Below are 24,272 nucleotides of genomic sequence, written 5' to 3'. Positions count from 1 at the left end.
AACTAATTACGGAGATCAAATACTGAGCAGAGTGATTACAATCTGTTAATGGTGTATTAAAGAAATGCTGCAGTTTACAATCTGGTAAGGTGATAAAACGACCCCACAATTGTGACTTTTCCATTTCAAAACACAATCAGCCAACGTTGTGAATTTGCAGGGCAAAGTTAAAGCTGACATGTGCCTCTGCCTGAGTTGGCCAGGAGGTTGAATCAAAACAATAGACAGGTGGGCATACATTTTTACAAGAGCAATTGCATACTGCTCTTACCGCAATTATTGAAAGGGACACAAATAATACAGCCACAATTGTAGGATATGTGTAACGTCAGTGGTGGAATTCCATGTAAGTAGGCTGGTAAAGCTATTTTCTAACTTTAAACATTGGATAAAGTGATTCTTTTCTCTAATACATATGCTGCTGAACTGAGAACTGAGCCTCATAGCATGCAAGCTAACTAACTACCAGCCAGCAGGGCCAGTTGAACAAATTAATTTTTCATTCAGACACCCTAGTCACAGCGTGTAGCCATGAAAGCACGGTGGGTGGAATTAGCAAGCAAGCTAATTAACTATCCACCAAGCTACCAAACAAGCTACCGAACAAGTTAAGTCACTTTCTAACTGCTAACATAGTGAACTCATGGAAAAATATATAATTTTTCTCATAGTTAATTTAATAATGACTCCCTGTATTGGAGAAAAGAACAATTTTATACAATGTTTAAAATGAATGAAACCAAGCTTACAGCCTACTTATTGACGCAATACGTGTCCCACGAGTCCCCCTGGACTTCTGTGTACTCTTAGAGTAAAGGAAGAAAACCAGTTGACCAAACATCAGTAAGGCAAGGCTGACTCAAAACCTAAAACACATTGTTTACTTTTGAATTTTTTACTACTTACACAATTATATGAAGTATATATTATTTACAATACACCGCGTGTTTTTAATGATTTTTCTAGGTAAACCCTCAGATGGAGTGGGTCCTGTCCCAGCCGCCCCCTGCAATTTCCACCTGTGGATACATTTGTATATTTGTATGTGAAACAGGCTTAAATGGTAGTGAATGGAAGACAGAACCGAATAAGTGCAGGATGCAAGAAGTTGTTACCCTGTGTTAATCTTTGAAAACTTAATCACATTACTTCATCAATTAGTCCGGCAGTAGAAGTAGAAGTAGAAGTAGAAGCAACAGAACAGTGGAAGCCATTAGTTACATTATTCATCACACTAGTGTATTTTCATCACTGAGCAATCTGCTTTGTCAATTGTTCCTTCCAATAACTCCAAAGCTGCCACACCCAATGATTCTGGTTTTTAACACATGTTGAAATAAAAATGATATCCATTGTAGGTTTATGAGCTCTGGTAACCCCGCTTGGGGTACTCCAGAAGTCTTGTCCACCCTCCAAAATCCGAACAAAACTCATGTAATCCCCAGATCTTGGCTTACTGGTGGCTACTAGCCTGCAGAAACCGGACATTTTTCCAGAGAACTTTGGAGTTCCTGGAAGGTGTGTTCCTCGTCTTTTGGTGCCACTGCACACTTTGGACAGTTTTTAAAGAGAAAATACAAAGAACCACACAAAAGAGTGAAGCTGAAATAGCTTTGTTGAATTTCAATAATAGGTTTTAATTAAATAAAAGCAATTACATTATCAAAGCTGGTATCATATTTTTCAAATAGTGGATTTACAAAGAGGATAGAAAACAATATACACACACACACACACGCGCGCACACACACACACACACACACACACACACAAAAAGTCTCATCAGGCTACAGAGAACTTTTCCTGCAGAACATCAATCAAATACAAGTCTCTTCCCACGTCTCGCCTTTATTTTGTTATTCGTCACCAAAATGATTAATAGTCACTTAGCGTATTATTGCACGGCATGCTGCCGCGGCTCCTGCAATTACACAATACTTAGCTTCTCAGCTGTCAGCGATCCATGCAGGGAAGAGGATACCGCAAGTTCACATGGCAGAGGAGCAGAAGCAGAGGTTAATACACTCGCAGAGAGGATGTGTCACTTATAGCACATCTGTTTTCATGACAGAGTGTCCATTTGAGTTGCTCGCAGCTTAGAGTGTGTCATTAACAACAAATATTACCCCATGATCCTTAAATGCACACTCATAGAATTGCACACAACTGGCAATGATAAATGACCTATAATAACAGCAAAACATAATTGTTATTGATGAATTTTCTTTTGAAAAGCAAAACAAATGTAAGCTGTCAGATGAAAAATGACAAAGGCCTTTGAAGCATTCATCATCACTGACTGACAGTCTGTCTTTGTTTTGAATATTTAAATACATTGACTACGGCTTCAGATTTATGATGTACAATCTGTTGACCTGCTGTTATGTTAATTTAATTTGAAGACCATGGATTTCAGGTTAATGTGTAAAAAAAAAAACGTAAGCACACAAATTTGCAGTTGCATGCAAATATGGGCTTGGAGCAAAGTAGGAGTGCTGCAATGTAAATAAAGGGAAACAATGAGCTCATTCAGTCCTGCCATTATCATTGAAGTATGCATAAGATGTTGATCCAGGTAGGACTGTGCCTCGTTTGTCAGTGTCAAAAGAAAAGGTTTTGCAAGACAAAGACCCATTAAAGAGCTCACACTAAGTGTTTCTTCTTTCAGAATATTATATGATAGCCATTTGTTTTCACTGTCTCACATAGTAAAGATATGATTGATCTCATCTCGGGAGGAAAAAGGTTTATTTTCAAGGCTGGAATGATCTGCCAGCATCAGTTGTCAATGTAATGACCTATGAAGACATGCCCATCTCTTCATCAACAACCCCAAAAACACAATATGTAGAAATTATTAAAAGGGTTTTCATTTTGCAAAAGTACACAATCTTAAACGTTTCCCAAGATAAAAATGTTGGATAAGTATGGCAATATAACTGTCCACAAAACCTTTTAAGGCCATCACAAATTGAAGGAATGGCTTTGCAATTAAGCAGTAATATACTAAAACTCGTTTAAAATCTCAAAAGAATAAATACTGTTTTTGGATCATTTAAAATCAAATAAATCACTTCAAGAGAAAATCCTCTTCGTAATTGTAGTTAAGTGCATTGTTACACCAAGCAGCTGAGAGCATAAGGGATTTATCAAGATGAAGTATTTTGTTTTGCATATTTATTAGTAAGTGTTTGATAGGAGGGTATTATATTATCTCCTTACCTCAAACTTCAAATCGTGGTTGAATATGACGACATCCATGGTTACTGGTGGTAGCAGCAAGTGTGGTTTAATACTGCCGCAAACATTAGTTGAGCAGCTACAATTACATACAGCGGAGGTTTAGTGTATCTGTTTACAATGCAGCCAAACAAACTTATTTCATTGAGTGTTATTGTTATTTTAACAAAGAAATTGGTCAATGATTGTTCCCTTTCCATCATGCCATGAGCAACCGCGATCCAATTCCACGCCAACAATTGCAGTTAGCGCTTAGCTCAGTGACAAATACATTGTGTTTCCTGTGACTGCTCTGCAATAAAAGCCAGTCAGTGTTTTGCCACTTGATTGTTTGTAGGACATTTTTGTTAGCTGTAACTTATTACAACTCTGACACAACTGTAAGTGAAACAATTAACGTTTAGGCTAATATTAATGTGAGAAATTTACAAACAATAACACTGGATTACTTGCATGTGTGTTTGAATTCCTTGTGTGAAGGCAGGCAATTTGAATTCAGTGCGGGGATGGTGGGCTCTGTCAAGCTATTACACAGAGAGGTAATTACAGCATACAGCATAAATACATAGAATTGTTTTTGCTGAAAGAAGGCTGACTATAAAGAATACCAAACACAGGATTTATTGCATGACTTTCTGAAGCATTACACACGTCAACACCTAAATCTGACATACAGAATTTTGACCAGTAATATAATTGTGACATTTTATCAGATGCAACCTTTTACATAATTTGTCACCTCTTCATATAAATGTCTGAGTGTCTTCATACAGTAGTGAAATGGCAGAATGGTATGTATGATTCAGTCTGAAAAAGATGGCTCCTGTCACTCCTGTCTTTGTCTCTGTCAACTTGTCAACTTGGGCCAACAAAATAGTGCATGTCCTATCTGAGAAAATGAAATGCTCACGTTTTTGTATCGGCCTCCAGACCATTGAGAGAACACCATGGAAATCCCCTCTTTAAGATTTCATGTTCCTCAGTCTTTCCGCCCTCTCTGCTGGTGTCGCCCATTAAAGCGCTCATGCTGTTCACTTTATCATTCTTATGACCCCCATCTTCGACATCGGTACTAAGGCTTTCCTCCCCCTCTGTCTCTAATTCATCATCCTTTATAGAGACTAATAGGCTAGAGGTGACACCAGGGAGAACCGAGACTGACTCCTGGCTGCTTAGATCCACTCAGAGTGAAGGGTTTTCATTTGCCTCCAAGACACGGTGGTATTCATTTGTTGCAATGGCACCCAATTTTCTCCTTGCTTTGAGCAGAAAACTCGGCAAATCTTTACAAGGCCTCTTAAACGGAGATGTACAGCCCGAGTTAAGGAGTGCTATATGATGGTGCTTCCCTCCAGGCCACCTTTTACTAATAATATTACATCTTTCATATTAAATGGCATGTATTTTATTTTGTAACTGCATGATGCCATAGGATATATTTGTTGCTTACCTTAATGCAAGCTTTTAGAAGTAGATTTAAGGTCAGAGCGCTGAATTGAGTGTGCAGCAAATAAAGACAATTTTAGTAAGTGTGGAGTTCTAAAGGTGTCTTCATTGTAAACATGACATTTCAGTCTGATGAAACCTTTTATAAGAGATGTGACTCCATACCAAAACAATGAAATGTGGCAGTGGCAGCCTGAAGGTTGGAAAAGAGAGCTTGTGACCGGGATGTTGTACAGACCAACAGGATAAAATCTGGGTGGGGAAAAGTGAGAGAGTAGTGCTTGTCCCTCCCTCATTACCACCACTGAGGTGCCCTTGAGCAAGGCCCTAAACCCCATCCGCTCCAGTGGAGCTGCTCAGTGGCCAGCAGATCAGACTGTGGTTGTACTGGGGAGCTTCCAGGTATGAATATGTAACTGTATAACTGTGTGAATGTGATCAGGGTTTTCCTGCAAAAGAAAGGCTGCCTCTCAGTGAACCTATCCCTAAATACATTAAGGTAAAAAAGAAAAGACAAAAATAGACATGAGTGGATGCTAAATGCTTTGAATTTGCTCAAGGCAGTGTGAGCTGAACGTCAAATATGTTCATGATAATACGATGGGGCAAATGTTTGCCCTGTATTTAATCTTAACATGCTTTCTATAAGGGAAGGGACAATAATGGAGTGGATGAATGTATTTACAAAGCATCTAACCTCAATACCTGAGACAAGGTATGCTTTCCTGCTGGTTTAATTAAACCATTAAGGCGATCTTGTTTCTAACGTAGTCTGACTCTGAATGTAGACTGTGGGTATATGCATGCCATTGGCCAGCTATTTAAACCGGCATACTACTACCCTTTTGCTATCTCCGCTATCTACTTGACCTTCCTCCACAGCGCTGCAGAGCAAGGTCTGGCCCCTCCTCTCCTACACTCCTGGATAGAAGAAAAACATGTTCTGGGTTGTCTGCATTTCTGTGAACCAATCACAATCGTCTTGGGCGGTGCTCCAGTCGCAGCGATGGTGGATCTGCAAAATGTTCTCAGGGAGGAACTTCTTACATTTGCACCCCGCAAAAGAAAACGCCACATATAGATTAAATGACATTAACAGTTGACACAATACAGTGACAAGAGCTACATAAATTAGCTTGATTCATGGTTAAACGTAATATGCTCTTCCCAGTTTATTGCTGTGTCGGTTTTGTCCATAGCACATCCCCCGTTTCACTACAGCCACCTGTCACTCAAAGTGGCCATTCCCTTAATTATTCCCTTGGGGATCAGCTCACTTCGAGAGCCAACCTCGAGTGGCCACTCGATGAACTGCAGTCTTTGGAACTCCCCGCATGTGCACTACTGCTCAGCATAGGTTCATTTTGATGCTGTACTGACTGAGAACTGATTATTTTTCTTGTGATACAATTAACTCACCAAAGCTAGCAGTAGTAGCGGCAAATGATCCTTGTTGACTTAGCCTGCAGGCTCTTGATTAAGTTTACCAATGTCAGACCAATCTTAAAGAGCCCTAGTCATGTTGACTAAGGTGACTCTTCAACTTTAAGCCATAGTCATAGTGCTTTGAAGTAAAAAAACAAGATGTTATGTGTACTCAGTCTGTTTGTTCAGTGAGCCAGTCAGCTTGTCAACAGATCTTATTTAACCCCCGCAAAACCCTGACACAGAAGTACAGCTTAACTTGACATGAAGATTGTAGCTAAGGTTAGATGGAACAGGAAGATTAGGCACCAAAATCCAACTCCAAACAAACATCCAGCACCTAAACTTCAACTTCGACTTCCTAAATCAAACTTTTTGACATGAAAACTAACACACTTCCTATCCTGAATGTCATCCGACAATCAATAAGTTGTTCTTTCTGAATATTTACATGGATATTGTTTGCATGAAACATTACTTCAGTTTATCATTCATGTTCTGTAGTTGTATTCAAATAAAACTGCAAAGACCAGACTGTGTTAGGGCGATGCAGCTGCCGGGGGAGGGAGTCGGATCCTTCTACACATGCAAGGCCCTCAGTTTGGTAAAGCTGAATCCACATAAATCACAACAGCACAGTGTGGGGGTTCACTGAAAACAGCTACAGGGCAAAAGCACATAATTAATATTTAAATTTGTATGAATTTGTTTATCATCTCCAAGTTGCTAAGAAGACATACAGTATTGCAACCTACTTAACAAAAGAAAAAGGCTTATGGAGTATTGTATTGCAAAACGTGTTATTTGTTTAATCCGCAGGTAGACTATTAGCTGGGTGAGCTGAATTATAGACCTCATCATCTAAATAAATGAGAAATTATTAGGTGAATTAACAAGACGGTGATAACACAATTAACCCATCCCAATTTTAGACGTGGGAAGAAGATGCTAAATTACTCCTCTCAGAAACCGCTTCTTCGTTAATAGCATTTCCAATAAAGGGTAATAACGTTTGCTTAAGCAGTACGTGCATCCTTCGGGGAGAAAAATATTAGGTTGAGAAATGTGTTTATTTCTAAACTGAATAACCAGGGATATTTACCCAAGATGGAAAGCCTGATGAATACTGAGTCACTGCTCAGAAACAGCATTAATACAAAGAAAACATACCTTCTGAACCATAATGTTATGCTTTCAAATGCCAACCATTTGACTAAGAAATGTGCCATGAAGGAGGGAAAAGTAAATAACCTGTGTAATTGTATCTACTGGGTTTCAAATGATGTGGAACATACAACTGCTTTGAAGTTACAATTTTTGATGATTCTTCTGAACAGGTTTTCATATTTGTATTTTTTAAACAGGCCCATGGCTCATCGAGACTCTATTTGGACTAGGTTAGCATTTTGATATTTGAGACATTTGTATGCAAAAATTTACTTATCCAATTATACTTTATTAACAGAAGTGAAAAAAACACAACTTTTTGCTCAGGAATTTAGTGCTTTATGCACAAAAGCAGGATGATTCAACAATCCGTTAGACTGCTGCTGCTTGTTTTTTTACTCCCACCCCTGGTCAATGAGTAGAGCAAATTTAGATTTAACGACTGCACTATTTACTAATGACACATTGCAGGCTTCACTGTAATGAACCACTTAAAAGTCTTCTCCTGACTATACTTATGGCTGCCAACAAACACCAGATTATACAAATTATTTATTTCCATGATATTTGCAGGAAAAGACCGTGGTAAAGGAAAATATACAAAATGAGATGTGTTCAAGCAACGAAACTACAATTTTCCTTAGAGGTTAAAGGTTAGGTAAAGAGAAAAAATCAATGATCAATTATTGATTGATTATTCCTGATCTGTAGAAATGTTCACAAATATCACCACCACCACCTTAATCTACACAACTTTGCCATACCAACAGGATTGGCACTATTGGCATTGGAAATAAATAGTTTGCTGTAGAATCCTCCATTAGGAATGTTAATTCTGGCTGATCTGGGGCGTTTCCTCGTACAAAATTACAATTGCCATTAATTAAACCAATGATGCTTTTCATTACTTGTTAAGAGCGGGTTTTGTTGCAGGTTGTCTCAGTTTTAATGGAATCTCAGAGCTCACACAGTCCGAGTCAGTGGCTCAGATATGAAAACATGAAGACAAACGGTGGCCCCTGTGAAAGGGGTCACATCTCAAATCTCATGCAGATGATCTTCAAGCAAAACTTCCCATCTGCTAGCCATGCTGCCCTGCAGTCCCAAGAGAGTGCTTAAACAGACTGTCCAGAAATTAGGTTTGCAACCCAAACTCTCTTGATGGAAAGGAGAAGGTTGTCTGATTGTTTGAAAGCAGCTTCTCAACTGTTAGTCAGTTATTCTTTTTAACATGTGATGCAGCGTGCAGTAGGTGTGGGTATGGTACAAGTCTACAGCTGATAGCTACTGATTTGTATCGCTTTACACTTTATATGGAGGAAAAACAGCCCAGTATCCTAAGAATTACGTCCATATCGGACAATTTACAAGTGTTTCCTTCAAGTAGCAAGGTGGAACATAAGGGTGTGGAGTACTAGGTGGTGAATGGGCATGTAAAGTGTCAGACTTTTATTCAGGAGACTGCATTCTTGTCATGGATCTGCAATGAATGTTCACCCTTTTATTAACCGTAACTGGGATCTTTCCCCAAACCTAACCATGCATATTAACTGCCAAACCTCAACCAGTACCTCTGCCCTGACCATGATCTTTCTCTATAGCTTAAAAACGAAAAGAATGGGCTGTATGCTCACAACTCAAATGCAATCATTTATTTCATCTCATAAGGATCTACGGATCTAACGAACAAAGGATAAGGATTTAAGGATCTTTTTCTAACTTCAACCAAATTGTAATTACCAACCGCAGGTATTGTGGAACGCTAGACGTTTACAGTGGCATTGGAGGTAAAACAAAAAGTATGTTGTAAATGTAATTCATGATCCAGGAAATGTGAATGTACCCTCTTACTACTACAGATGTTTTCTATGAATACAGTAGTCTGAAAGAATTTTCAGGTTGGACTCAATCATGTCTACCTTTACATTTGCCAATGCTTGGACAGCAAGTTGTACAAGTTCTAGTCAAATCCATTGTACTAACTTAATTAATTGAAGTGTCAGTTTTGTTCATCTCCAACTAGAGCTGACAATGAGTACAACTTGATGTATCTGTTTTACTCCTAGAAAACGTTCTTTTCTGTTCCTACCAACATCAATGTGACTGTTACGAACCCTTCCTTTTCTGCCTACTGTTGGCAGTCCATTTGTAACAGTGACTAATGTGCCAATCATCCGTATTACCATCCTACATGTCCCCTCATACAGTTCAGTATGATACCATATTTCCTGTAATCTACAACTCATCTGAACTCTGCTACCCCTTTTTTCCAAAGTTTGGATTATTGATTGGTCACTTTGACGCCTGGACCCTGGCCCCCAGCCAAAAATGATAACTGTTCATATGGGACGATGGAGCTAAGTGCTAAATCAATGGGGCCAGCCTCTCTGATATGGATATAGCGTTACTGAGAAAGACAGTGGCACGAGGTGGGGATGATGTTTCCCCGGGGAAGACTTTTGGAGACACACCACCACGGCCAGCCGAAACTCCAGTCCGTGGGTTCATCATTCACACGATTGGTTACAGCACCTCAGCAAAGTGCTTGTTTTGGAGGAGTTTGTCTGTCAATTCCCTGTCATGTGGTTTAATTGATGTGACAGCGATTATTCTCACCGACTGCTGGTTGACGTCCATCTTTGTTTTTGTCACGTCTTTCAACCTTGTTGGCTGGGTTTAGGGTTTGAAAATGTTCTACTCCAAGTTTGGTCAACTGTTGTGTGCATATGGGTAGCCATGTCTTCCTGTACCTGTGTGAATGGCTGAAAGAATTAAAGTCAGACTGTAGGATTGAGAAGGAAAGAACAGGAATATCAGGATAACAAAGCCAGTGATTTTGAATCGCCCCACAAGTGTCTCATTGACGTCAGCACTCTTATTCTGCCACACAATTCCTGTCAGTTTGCTCTGTGTTAACGGTGAAAAAAGGTCATATTCCAAACTTCAGCTTCAATTTCAAATGATTTCCTGCGCTTTGACTGGACCGCAGTATGATTGTGATAAGGGGAGACTTGAAGACGGCTTGGTGATCATTAGGGCCGCACGGTGTTGTTCGCGCTAAATTAGCTTGTCCGTCCCAAATGGACATTACGCATGCACACCATGCCAAACTGCGCTGTCGGGGAGGAGTCTGGGCAATGTTGCTGCCACATTAACTTGTTTCCATCATTAGGCTCACTGTTGCTTATTTCCCTTGTGAGTCGTGTGTTTTTGTTTTGAGGGATGTGTCTATCAAGGTTGAATGTGAGGCTCAACTGTACTGTTGAACAGTTATGTCAATGATTATGTGTCCCACTATATGTCTGTTTTTCTGTTTTGCTTTTGTCTGTTTAAATTAAAAAACAAATCCCATGACACGCATCGATGAAAATGAGCGTTTAGGTTTCAGATGACATGAGCATTTGCCAAATGAGCAATTTCTTAAATAACAACACAGTATTTGTAATCAGCGACACTGGCAGGGTCTCTGTCTCTTACTGTGATAATGGTGGCTGATATGGTTGGTTCATATTAGCCATTGCATCTTTGTGATTGTGTTTCAGAACCGGATGTCAGGGCAGGACACAATGCAAAAACGTTCAGTTTTACATACACTTTACACAGAATCTCAAACTGTGACTTAGTCAGAAATTCTTTAAAATGAATTAACTCTGAAGACAATATCTGTTCATAGAAGGCAGAGGGCATAGGGTTTAGAATTGATGAGTTTGGGGTAGAAACATTGTAAGGCATATCTTGATGTGTAGAATATGACCAAAAAATAGATGGTCGACAAATGCAAACAACTTAATTTAATGCCTCCAGACTGTTAAGGGCTTGGCTATTTCAGATTGAACTTTGGGATCTATCTTTACTCACTCCAGCCAGCGTTAACTTGCAACCCCAGGAGCCCCCTCCGCTGACCAGCTCTGGGAACACAAGGAGGGGTCTAAAGATGGGCCAGCTAGCAGGCAGACTGAGCAGTTGTGCCTTGAAACCTGATAGAGCGCCCCTCACCCAAAACTTAAAATACCAGCAGAGATCAATAGCTGCAGCATGTTAACTGTTGCAGGTCCAGATATATACAGTACCTTACTCATCTGCAACAAATCTGTGGTAGATCTTTAACTTTTCATGACTGTATTCACAAGTTTATTTAGGTCAAAACACATGTTAAGGGGCATAGGTTAAATCCGAACATAACTGTAATTTTAACATTAAAAAGAAGTTTACTACACAAGTTGGATTTTAAGGCAGATGTTGATATACGTTTTTAATGAAACATTGAATAATGGATGGATACAGACGTGCAGCACGAGTACCTACCTTCATTCACCCTCATGCTTTTGCCACTGGGGATGGAAATAGATATTTTCTGTAGTAATGTCAAACATAAGTTAAAGTTATTCCAAGAAGTAAGGATACTTTTCTAATTATTAAAAACATGATGACAAGAAAACAACAACATTACTTTTTGTGTCTCTGGCAACTTTTAAAGAGATTTAAACTTTATTTAAACTTCATGAGGGCAAATTCCGTAAACAAAGATTTTGTGTGAAATGCATCTTATCCCTCATTTCTCATCAACAGAAGTAATAAAAACAATTGTTATTAATGTTTATATTAACCCGCCGCCCCACATGCGCCCCAGAGGAGAGACAAATGCAAATAGTATCGTGTCATCCTTGCCTTTTCTAAAACAATATGGAAGACACAATGAATTATTTTCCTGTAAAGAAAAATAAAACATTTCCCTGTATAATTAAAAGCTGGTCTGCAGCCTCTGGGCACCTCAGACATTGTCTCAGACTGTGAGAAAAGATGAAAAACAGATCCTGCATAATCAACTACGAGTCAGTGCAAGTGCACCTTACTCAGACGCCTGTGTGGAATGCATTCTGGGTAACGTACTGTCTAGCCCTCATGTCCATCATCTTAAATAGCAGCAAAGACAGAACACTTGTAGACCTCTCTGGTAGATTTATGGGCTGTTAATATCTTCCCCCTTCACCCTCTGTATTCCTACTGCTTTTGCTTGGATGGTGCTGAACGCAGGTTATGATTCATCAAATCCTCACACCATGTCAAGTTGACACACGTCCAGGTTTCTGTTTTCTGGATGGTCTGGCAAGCAGGATCTGGCGGCAGAGGTCAGCCAACCCCTCAGGGCGGCGGGGTCAAGTTTAGGGAGACTTTTTTTAGCAGATGGTGTTTAGAGTTCAGTCTGTCACTCAGGAAGAACAGAGAAAGAGGAGAAAAGACACTTTACGGCATTAATTGACTTGTGTGTGTCTCAATATTGACTCAGCTACCCCCCTAAAAAAATCGCTTTCCTCCTTGTCTCCAAAATGAGACACTTAAGGTCAAAACGTCAGCAAAACAGTCCTTAAATACCACTTATTCACCACTCACTTAAATATTGATGATTATCTGAGTGGCTCAGCCCAGTTCTCACTCAATTGGAAATCTATTCTTTTAGCTTCTTTTGCAAACAACAAAGAAGAAGACTACCCATTAATTTCGTAATTTGGAGGTCATTTTCAGTTCCTTTGATAAACTACTACAAAACTAATGTAAATTGTCTGTTGAAACCTTTCATGTAACACAATTTTAGAAGGTTCTATTAAACTCATTTTTTGTAAAAAATGAGTTACTTACCTGAAACTTCATTTTCATTGGAGTTAAAATACATTTTGATTTAATGTATTTTACCATTGTGCATTAATGGCCCCAGATTTCATTTTGTTGTTTTCGTTCTATCTCATAAATTGTGGTGGGAGAAACAATTTTAGGCAACCCTGGTTCCAATTACTTTTATCATAGACAATGCCACATGACTCACAGTCGGAGCACAGCTGGAATTTACATTAAACTCTCCTGGTTGAATTAATAGAAAAGTTACCTGCCTACATAAAATCTTCCGAGGTCAAGTTAACCACGACTCTAAAGATGTATTGCGACAAGTAATTCCAAGGGTAGTATTGTTGAGGAAACCAACTTTACAATCTTAAGCTCAAATCAGTTCACTTTTCATTTCTGGTTCAGTTTTGGATGAATTCAGCAATGATAGAAGAAGTATTCAGATATATTACTTAAGTGAAAGTACTAATACCACACTTTAAAAATAACTTTGTTACAAGCAAAAGTCCGGCATTGAACATTTTTGTTAAGTAAAAGTATGTAAGTATCATCTGGAAAATGTACTTAAAGTATTAAAAGGGAGTGAAAATACCGCTGGACTTGTAGGCAGTTATATTGATGGCTAGTTTAATCATGATACAACATTGTACTTTAGAAACTACATGTGTTTTGTGTGCAAAAGTCTTCATTTTTAAAGTAACCAGTAACTAAAGCTGTGAAATGAATGCAGTGGAGTAAGAAGTATTTCTCTCCAAAATGCAATGGAGTAGAAGTAGAAAGTGGCATGAAAAGAAAAGACTCCAATAAAGTACAAGTACCTTGGCATTTGTACCTAAGTACAGTACTTAAGTGAATTTACTTAGTTCCATTCCACCACTGGAATTTGGCAACTATTGTGTTTTCTTTACAACTGTAACAAAAAAGCATTTTGAAGATGCTGTCGCTCTGATTCAAAATGTCTCCGGCTTGTCCAGGTAAAAAATCTATGTAACTTTTGGGTCATGAGAGACATGAGCAGCACAGACGAGAACAACACCAGATAAAGGGAATGTGGCAAACAGGTGAAGTATGTTTTTAGTTGCCTTAGACTAAAGGAATTCAGCCTCTGCTTTGCTTCTTCCGTATTTTCTTTTTCATTCTCAATCAATCACCTGTTTTGTTGGTTGGGGAGCCATCTTTGTATCCTGATGTTAATCAAATAAACAGCACATGTTTTACAGGAGTTTACCAACCCATATTCATCACAGCTTGCTCGTATTCTAATGGCGTAATTATTCTAATGTTGATTAAGCCACTTGGGTAATTAGCATTTTTGATTGCGACTGCATCCGCAGGTGAATTGAAAGAGGAAAAAATAAAAGAACAGAGACAGCCTAAACTACATTAAAGTGTGTAGTGGCTCCAGAAATTGTTTTTCATAACGAGAGACACTTGTGCAAATTAGTAATCTTAATTCCAATTTTCAACTAAGTTATTTTGTTACTTCAACATTTAAAGTTAAGGTTAAATCTCCACCAAGACAGTGGGTTTAAGCAGTGCAGCTAAGGGAAGGGTCTTTAAGTGAGTGAGATCAGATTCCTGAAGCGATAGGGCTCAGTCAACTGAGCCGTGACTTAAGGCACCCTTCTTAGTGTACTTTTTCTTGCTTTGGGAAAACATGTCTGTTGAAACAACAGAGTGCACCGACGCACGCTGGGCTTACCCTGCGTTTACTCAAGTTACCCCATATGGACGCCTCGCCACATGGTCCCCTTGGTCCTCCAGCAGCAACCACAGCTCCCTGCCCTTGAGAGGGACAGAGGATAGGTTAAGAAGACGTGTACGTGTGTGTGTATGTGTGTGTGTGTGTGTGGGGGGGGGGGGTTGTCTTTAGTTGGTCTCTCAGCCACCTATTAGGCTATGTTCACAATGCAGGCCGTCATGCTAAATTACACATTTGAATGATATTATCTGTTTAAGGATTTAACTTGTAAAATGATGCGTAAACATATACACATCCAGCAGTAGGTCACTTAGAGCAGTGCAAAGGGAGGTAAACACAACATGACTTATTTATCACCCTATGCAGTTGATTTGGTGATGTGTGTTAGCAAACCCTATTGACACATCCGGCAGAAACAGAGCAACAGCAATATCGCCATTTATTTGGAGTCATGTTTGTGTTCACATGATGAGTCCAAAATTCACTTTTAGCTCTCTTTTGGTCTCCTCCAACTCCTGAGGGAAATATGTGGCTTATTAGCTGCTATATTCTCCACTATTTTCCCCTGCACAATGCTAACATTTTCCATCTGCTCTTTGGTTGTTTAAAGAAGGATTGTGGAAGAAATGATTTTATTAAACCGGCAACAGAATGTTAAGAAAAGTTGAAGTGTTTCAGGCTGAAGTGTTTCAGTGAGCAAAATACAGACACACCACTCTCTGGTGATGATGTGTCCATAAGAAAGATTAGTTATTCCTTTCCCCCCGTATTCTGACAAGCAGCAACAAGGATGACATGCGCTTGTGGTTGGGGGTCTTTTTTCAAGCACATATGATGATTCACTATAACGAGAGAAACAGTGTTGTTTCACTTGAGCTGTCAAACTGTTAAACTCTTTCATATATCACACATTTTCTGCTTGAGTGATCTGATCATCCGTTATCAAATCTGAGCAGCTTGGAGATGGACCTTGGTCGGCCAAGTTTCTGAATTAAAATGAGAGTTATTATATACCAACAATTCATGGTGAATCAGAACAACTAGAGCCAAAGCTTTCAACTGTCTCAAATGGACTGGATCTGTTGAAATGCAAGCTCATCAGTAGCTGTAATGATTTTATCATTAGCACATCTTGTCCATGTTGACTTGTATTGTAAGTTAGGTATGAATGGTAGCCGGTTCACTTCCTGATCGTTTCTGGAGCTTTCATGTTGTGAACAGTGTTACATTTTAGTCTGCGTGAGCTGATTGTGTGTGTAGTTAGCCTGATGAGAGGGTCAGACTGACAAATGACACATGAGGGGGGGTGTTGATTAATCTGAAAAAAAACAGCCATTGCAGGTGTGAGAGAGGAGTTCAGGTTGAGACTGTTTCCGTAGGGAGACAAAGGAAAGCACGCGGAGCATTGAATGAAGAACGCGGCCTCCCGACAGCAGGTGAGACCGATGCCTGCAGGCCCGGCTCCGGTGCGTGAATCAAAACAGTGGCTGTGGGAGTTTTACAGCACAACCCCTCTTAAGTAGGAAAGTATATATTCATCCAGACCAGTTCAGGACTCACTCTAACGTTAACAAATGCATCACACAGGGAGAGGACACAATACCAGTGCCTATGTTGTGTTACGCACTAGGTTAGCATTGAATAGCTGTGTTTCTTTGTTATACAAGCACAGGTTAGCTTAGCCTTGAAACACTACCTACCATGGATCTGTTGACACTGATTAGGTGTGTGGGCACCAATTAAGGGCCTCCCTTTTTTCAGATGTGATTTTGTGATGTTGCAGTTAATTCTAGGTTGTCCTCAATTCTACAAGAATGCAGATAAACAATCGTGCATCTTGAGTCAAGGCCTTGCAAAGCTCATGAATGACACACTCAGATATACTCAAAAATGAGCAAGAAAGCATATTTTTTTACGCCTATTTATGGTAGATGAAGATAGGAAATGGGGAGAAACAGGGAGAATGACATGCAGCCGCTACAATGAGAGTTGAGCCTCTGTATATGAAGCGCACACTCAACCAGGTGAGCTTACCAGGCGCCCCTAAGAAAGCATTTCAAATGTGGATATTCCCTTACAATAAAGACAGCGGTGAAGGGTACTGGATGCTGGGGGTTGGTGCTGATGGTGGGGGTATGATGAGCTGTAGTGCTCATCCATCAACACCACTTACACGCCATAGGATCTGCTCTATAGCTGAGGGGGGAAATTCAGTTATAGACCCACATCTGCTGATACCCGCTGGTTCATTAGAGGATCTGCCTGCTTAGGCAGCAACTGTGCGGCATCAAACACACTGCAAAAAATTGGGAGCTTGTTGCAAATTTGCAACATATCCTGAGCAAAAATATGTTTATATACTTGAATATGTTCCCCTTTCCCCCCCCATTCCCCTTTTTTACATTGTAACAGTTTTGCTTCTACAAGTTCACCTAATCAGCCTTTTTTTTTTTTCTTTGAGAAATACCATAAGCATGATTCATGAAGGTGAGGTAATGTGATGTTTGACATGATGTGAAATCAACTGCTGCTTTATTTCAAGATATCAATATTGTTGTTAAGTATAAATTAAAAAAGATTTATTTGCCAATACAACACAACTGTCCAACACACTGTCAGACTGCAATTAAACACACTTACACTAAAACAACAAGAATCTCAGAAGAAGTAAAGAGTTGCATGATTTGTTAAGACATATTTCTTGCAGCACATTACTTTGGCAGCCGAGCACTTTATCTTAGGGAGGAGGAGTACAACAGAAGGAAGAGATTCAGAGTTCATTTCAAACAATAGGCCACTATCAGCATGAGTCTGCTGCCACAGCCCAATGTCAATTAAACTGATTGGATGCAATTGGTTTGGCACTCATGTTGCTGACATTGACAAAAAAAAAGTTAGTTGGTTGTTGTTTCAATTAATGAAGGTTTGCCGCTGAGTGATGGGAGGTAACTGAGGGAGGAAAAGGATGCTTTCACTTATCTTGTAATGAGAATTTGGTTGTATTGAAGATTATCATGTATCATACAGGTTTAGGTGTAAGCTCTCTGTTGCTGCCAGGCAAATGTCAATTTAATAGTTGTTTCTCTTGTGTCAATCATGTAATTGTTTGTACAGTTATACAGGAACATTTTTTGACAGGCTATGCTTTTTTTCTTTTTACAATACGTTTGAACATGTGTGGTGTTTTCTAGTTTTTCTAACTAAAGTACATGGCAAAGCACAGGATTATTACATTTAGTCTAATCAGAAGCTCTGTCTTACAACTACTTTGAATTCGTTTCAGCACTTTTATTTATTTATAGATGAATGTTTGCAGATGGATTTAGATACTTTGTGCTGAGGAGTGGCAACATTATTCATGCACTCAACAAAAGACCAACAACACACTTTATTGTTGAAGCTACTGTACATGTTTTTACAGCGACAGATAAGATCAATTACTAAATGTAATGGATGCCTGGATGAACGGAATCCAATGTTCTTTTTTTTATTCAGCCTATGTTTATACAGGGAGGCTTTGCTGACTCTGCATTTTTTCTTTGATGCTATTTTTCAACGATTCAACCGCCCAACTGAAACATTGGTTGACATTTAGGCTCTCAGCAGACACTTTTGTCCTGAGTGTCTTAAAATTACTGTAAATGGTGGAATATTTTTCATTTCTAATGTACATCTCAAATTTTCAATGTATAAATTGTTTTAGGTGTCATTGCTGCCTAGAACCTTTTTCGTGGGCTGGGAATACAAATACGTACAATTTCTTCCTCTTGTACCCAATGAAAATACTTAAATCTCCCAGTGGATTGTCGTCCATCCTCGTGTTGCTCCAGACTGTAAGCTTTTTTCAATTAACCATTTTATTTCTGACAGTTGAAGCAAAGCTACTGAGGCTTGAAATGTATGAATGATTGCACTTAGTGAGAAACTACCGTCCACACCCCATTAACCACCATCCTTCACGAAGTAGATTTTAAGATTAGGGATTAATGTGCAACTCAACATGCCTTCCTCTGGCCCCTATCTCCTCTCAGTTTTGAGATCTGCAGCGGTTGGAGATGTGAGAGCGGGAGGATGCTGGCTGCGTGGCTCTCTGGTCTCATATGGGTACTTCCTCCCTTGAGTATTTCCTCTTATCTAGATTCTTCAGATTAGCCAATCAGGACTGTAAACATGTGTTAAAAGGGGAGAGTATGACAATGGGAAAACAATCGCAGCAGACTAAATTGACTTATGTAAATTCACTTTAACCACCAGTTAAAGACTGTTTGGTAAACGTCAAAAATGTATAGTATATTAACTTATAAACTAAATAAACTTAACAAACTTTGAAAACTATAATATACTGAGTATATATCTACATACACAAAGTATAAAGTATATGTATCCCTAGATCAAAGTACAAAAATAAGGGCAATAGAGGCTTTGCAGTGGGCGCCCCGACCCTATGGAACAACCTCCCCATGCATATTAAAGCTGCACAGACCTTACAAACGTTTAAATCGCTGCTTAAGACGCACCTTTTTGCTGTAGCTTTTAACCCTCGTTAACCTGGATTCAGATGTTTTAAAGTGTTGTTGTTTGTCTCCCTGGGATGTACTTTGTTTGTAGTAATTTTTACACTTGTTATTTATGTATTTGACAACGACCCTGTTCAGCACTTTGGTCAACTGTGTGCTATCAAAATAAAATTGACATTGACATTGACATATGAATGTACACAGTATATATGGCTGCTTCTCATTCCGTGTACTTCCGTCAGTACACTGCTTATGTACACTGACTACTTACTACCATAGTGCCCACTTTTGATGGTTTGTTTTGTCCCAAAAGGAACACATTTCAAAACACTTCTGGAAATGAAGTTTCCAGCTTGGTCAGATTGGCTTGCCGCCTCTCAAAATCGGACAAAAATCTATTAAAACTGACCTTTGTCAATCAAAATAACAGACAGATTCAGCAACTGTATGGTCTGTTTCTTGCTTAAAATGTTTTCAGAAACACATTTTGGTGAACTGTTTTTGTAAAATTCAAGATCCTATTCTGAACAAGCCGCCACCTGGCCGCCATTAAGCTCAGCTGTGAAATCCGGGGGAAGCCAGACCCACGTGACCCGTTCATCCAATCAGCTGCGCGTAGTTGTTCCACTCTAAACTTTTTGACTGTTTATAGGGGGTCATATGTGTACTTTCAGTTCACTGACTTTTTGCGTTGTCTACACTAAATATACAAGTGTTTCAGTATATATGTAAATATCAGTATTATGGAGAGAACATAGAGAATTAGCTATTTAAATACAAGGATTGAAGATTGGAGATGGACAACATAAACTCCAGAAAATAACCTTTTTTTTATTGTGAAGTTGTTTGAAGAGAATTGTTGCCAAACAAATCCCAACCAATTCACCAAACCACTGTTTTTGTAGTTGCCCAACTTTAACATAACTTTAAAAGCAACAACTTTGTTCTGGAATTTAGCTTAACATCCAGTTTGCTAAAGCATATAATTTGCATGTTCAGGTTACTTGTGTGTGACAGGTCTGGTTTGATTAGACATAATTGGTGTAGTTAGGCAGGTAGCAAGCCTAACCAAGAGCAATGAAAGTGAATATTATTTAAGAAACAGCATAATGTTTTGTTATGTATGTTTCATACTCCTTCACAATTTTGTGAAGCTGTGAAAAACCAAATTTCAGATTTCCATCACATTCCAACACAGCTGTTACACTGTCACTGATAAGAAAAGTTGGAGCAATAGTCCTTTTGCGTTATCACAAATGATCAGAGGTTTCATCAGTATTACCATCTTTACCGTTAATGGCCATTAACCTGATCTCCCCTCAGCATCTGTCAAGGTGAGGGTAACGCAATTCAAGCAGAAGATCCAAGATAGGCTGATGAATGAATCTGGGACAGCTTTATTGAAAGTAAAGCCATGGTGGTAGTATTTGTGTTTCTCCAAACACTCTTGGCTTTGTCTCAGGATTATTATGGGTCGACATCAATGGTTTGAGCCCCGTATATTACGTCTTTGGCGATGGTGGCTGAGGGCGTTCTCACCCGCTGTGAAAAAGACATCCTGTGGAAACCAACACATCTGTATCGAGGCTATTTGAAAGTAGCAAAACTGCAACCGGTCAAACTTATTTCCCTGTTGATCGAGGCAAATGTTAATGTTAATCAAATCTTGTCCTGTATATGATGTGTCAAATATACTCTTATGAGATTCTAAAATTTATGTTTGACCCCCTGTAGGTTTACATGCTGTGTTATGATTTTGAAAGAGCTCAAACAGATGTTTTATGTAGTTGTTTTGTGTCTAATTGTTCTGCTTTTATATGTTGTGTTTTCACTGAGGAACCATGGCTAAGATAATTTACTGTCACCTGCAGAGAGACAGACATTAATTTTTTGCTTATTCTATTTCTAATTATTCCTACATGGAACATTTGGAATAAGACTGCCATGTAATGCAGTTTCTTCATTACTAAAGTTTTGCACCAAGGTAAATTTCGCTGCTGTAGTACTTTAACTAGGCAATATTTTTTCTGTAGAATTACACCCAGGTGGGTGTCCTGCTTGGTTGGCCTTATCATGTGATCACATGACATCGATGATTCCATGTAAGCCAGAAGCACAAAGTGGGGCTGAGACAGTGAAACGTGCCCCATTCTTACTAATTGAAATACTGTGAACCCCGTTGCCCAAATGTAATTATAGCATCAATATGGGCACTGGAGGAAACAGCAAGATACAAATTGAAATTTAAGAGTGAAATACAAACTGTCTCCAGCAGTGCACAAGTGCTCATAGTGCCCACAAGACCTGGGCAACAAAATATGGAATATGGAGAAAAAAAAACAAAAAAACAGGGCTGTTTGAATTTTATACAACAATTCTATCCAAGGCAACTTGTAAAAAGTGATTTTCATGCATCAACATAAAATAACGAGTGAGATCAACTAGTTGCAAGAATTATTTTGAGTTGCAACAACTCTTTCTGGATTGTGCTGCCAACGTAACAATAATAGTTGCGGGTACAAAAATAATTTGTTCCTTCAACTAATTCCCAAGTTTCCATAACAACTACTATCTGGTTTTGCTAACAACTATGCATGCAACTAACCATTTATGAATAATTAATACACATTAATGAAAGCTAATATCGGTTGGCAACTTGCAATTGCAATAGTCAGAACGTTTCAAGTCCCTTGGACAAAATTATTTTGTTAACACATGAAATAACATATGTTGCTGGCAGAAAATGAAAAAATGTTTTTTACAATGCATGTCTTTTGGGAGGATTTTTAGGATTCAGATGGACAGGGGAGCCAGGGATCAATTTATATAACAAGCTCTACCAACTGAACTACATTGGGGTGGGTTGAGTGGGTTCTCAGCTCACAGGTGCCTTCGCTAAATGATTTTTTCATCCCACTGCCATTATGCCATATTCTTTCAGACATAATTTCAGAAAGAAAATGTTTAGAATATGAACATATTATAAAACTCCTTTAGTCACCATCTAATTTAAGTACAAGTACTTAAGTCTTATCAATGAAATGTACTTATTAAAGATATGGAGAACAAAGCCCCCAGTGAGTGGTGTATTTTCATGTATTTGAGTTGGAGTTGATTGAGGTGGAGCTAATTTGAACCACTATGCATACCATTTAATCAATCACAATTAATTACATTAATGTCTTATCTTATCTAATTAGCCTACATGTTATGTAAAACATAATTTTGCTAAATACCAGAGCTGTCAAATAACTGTAGTGGAGTAAAAGGTTTGTATAACATTTGATTTTTTATTCCAATTTAATGTAGCTTCTTACTCCAAAAGATAACAGTATAAAGTCAAAAGATTTGCTGCAGTGATTAAGCCTCTAATTTCTCAAGCTGTTACCTCTCGCTGACGTCATAGGCTTAAGCTTGAACTTTTATTGATATTTTCCCTAATAAAATTCTGTTTTCTTTTGTAACTTGCAGAATGATTAGTCCCCGCAAAGGTTAGAATTAAATGTGCAAGAATATTGAGCACTCCATCAGCAGAGGCACATAATGACAGCTAAATACAGTATGTAGGCTACATCAATACACTTCTCCCCCGGTGCTGCTGCTATTGTGACTCCCTTCACTTTCAGAAGCTGTCAGCAGGTCGGCCGCAGGGAGCTCGGAGTGCAGATGACAGGTGGAAGAGCAGAGTGACTGCATTGGAATGAAAATGGCACAGGCTGGACAGCATGGCGACAAAACGTTTCAAGAGGCTCGAGAGTTCAGAGGATTCAGGCAAGAGATGCTATCCAGATGCCTCTTTTCAGACTTTAGTTGAAGTGTTCATTCCTTGAGTCAGTGTGTCGATCACTGGTTGTGAGTGAGGGAGAGGGAGGGAGATATAAGACTGCTGTTTTTTTTCTCTCCAAGCTGTGATCTTCAGGCGTCTGCCTTGCCAAGACAATGGCAGATGGGAATGTGTGGATGTTAACAGAGGCCCACTTCGTGCACGGACACGCCAGTTCAACAGTGTCACGCACCTTTTCTGACTCTGCTGCTGTGTAAAGTTTGTGTATGATTTCCTTCTCTGAACCACTCAAGTAACTTGTGAGCAAGTGGAAACTTGTGCATGCATGTTCTTGTGTTTGTTTTTCTAAAGATCCTAAGGGTTTGTTCCAATAAAACATCATAACTGCAACTGATATTGACTTTAAAAAACTGCTTTTTAAAAGTGAAAACACTTGGATTCAGACACAACCATGAGACAGAGACAGTTGTTATTCTGAGGTTTAACGCCACAACACCTGCTTCATCATTAACATAAGAAGCAGCAACAGGCCCATTTTAAGCTCTGACATAAATTAACTTGTGTCCTTCTTAATAAAAGCACCATATCGGGTTTCTGAAGAACTACAATCTGTTGGGACTAATGCATTTTCCTCCTGCTGGACGGCCGTGCTGCCGACGACAGAGACGTTTCACACAAGCTGTTGAATATGGCAGCCACTTCACTCATTCTTAATCCAGGTATTTCAATCTTGACACTTTTATGGGTGGACAGTCACAGGAGAGTCAAAGTTGCACTGCAGTGGAACAAAACAATCCCCTTAGTTACAGTAGCCAGGAATTTGGCCGCGGTGGAAAGACACAGATGTGGAAGATCACATTTCAGATGAGTGCTGATACACCAATAGACCCAACAAGCCTCTGCAACAGCTCTGTCTAAAGGTATGTGCCACACTTTCCACAGGCGATCAAGTTTTTGATTAACAAATTTCATCTTCTCACACCCCAAAGAAAATGGACATTTAAATGTGGAGACATGGCGAGACAGCTGAAATCTTGAAATAGCTGATACGTCTGCTGTGGCTGTGTTTTCATCCACCTACGGTGCCCTTACCACTAAAATCTAGTCACCACAAGTGGATTGACCTCGCTTTGTAACCTGAGACATAGTTGTACTTTGGAATTCACAAACTTTTAACTCCGCAGTCAAAACCTTTCATCGCAAACGGCTCAGCATCTTGATCTGCCGTCAGTTATCTGCCAAGAAAAGTAAACACTGCTCACACTTAAAGAAATATAGGGTAACAGAGACACTGAGAAACATTTTAATTACGAGAAGCTCATGCTTAACATGTTCAAGTGATTCAAAACTCAGCACAAAAGTAGAAACAGAC

The 24,272-nt window shown here is 39.2% G+C and overlaps 1 long non-coding RNA gene across 1 annotated transcript; it reads right to left on the bottom strand.

Moving 5' to 3' along the window:
- Nucleotides 1-525: 525 nt before the first annotated feature.
- LOC117952121 lies at nucleotides 526-20,047 on the bottom strand. The gene is made up of 3 exons (XR_004658315.1): nucleotides 20,037-20,047; nucleotides 12,127-12,130; nucleotides 526-596 (listed from the first exon to the last, which is right to left on the bottom strand). It is a non-coding gene; the product is annotated as an uncharacterized LOC117952121 (long non-coding RNA).
- Between the last annotated feature and the right edge of the window lie 4,225 nt (nucleotides 20,048-24,272).

This window comes from Etheostoma cragini, chromosome 10 (genome assembly GCF_013103735.1).
Source record: "Etheostoma cragini isolate CJK2018 chromosome 10, CSU_Ecrag_1.0, whole genome shotgun sequence".
NCBI lineage: Eukaryota > Metazoa > Chordata > Actinopteri > Perciformes > Percidae > Etheostoma > Etheostoma cragini.
Note: the sequence above shows the minus strand (reverse complement) of the source record. Positions and strands in the feature narration are given on the sequence as shown.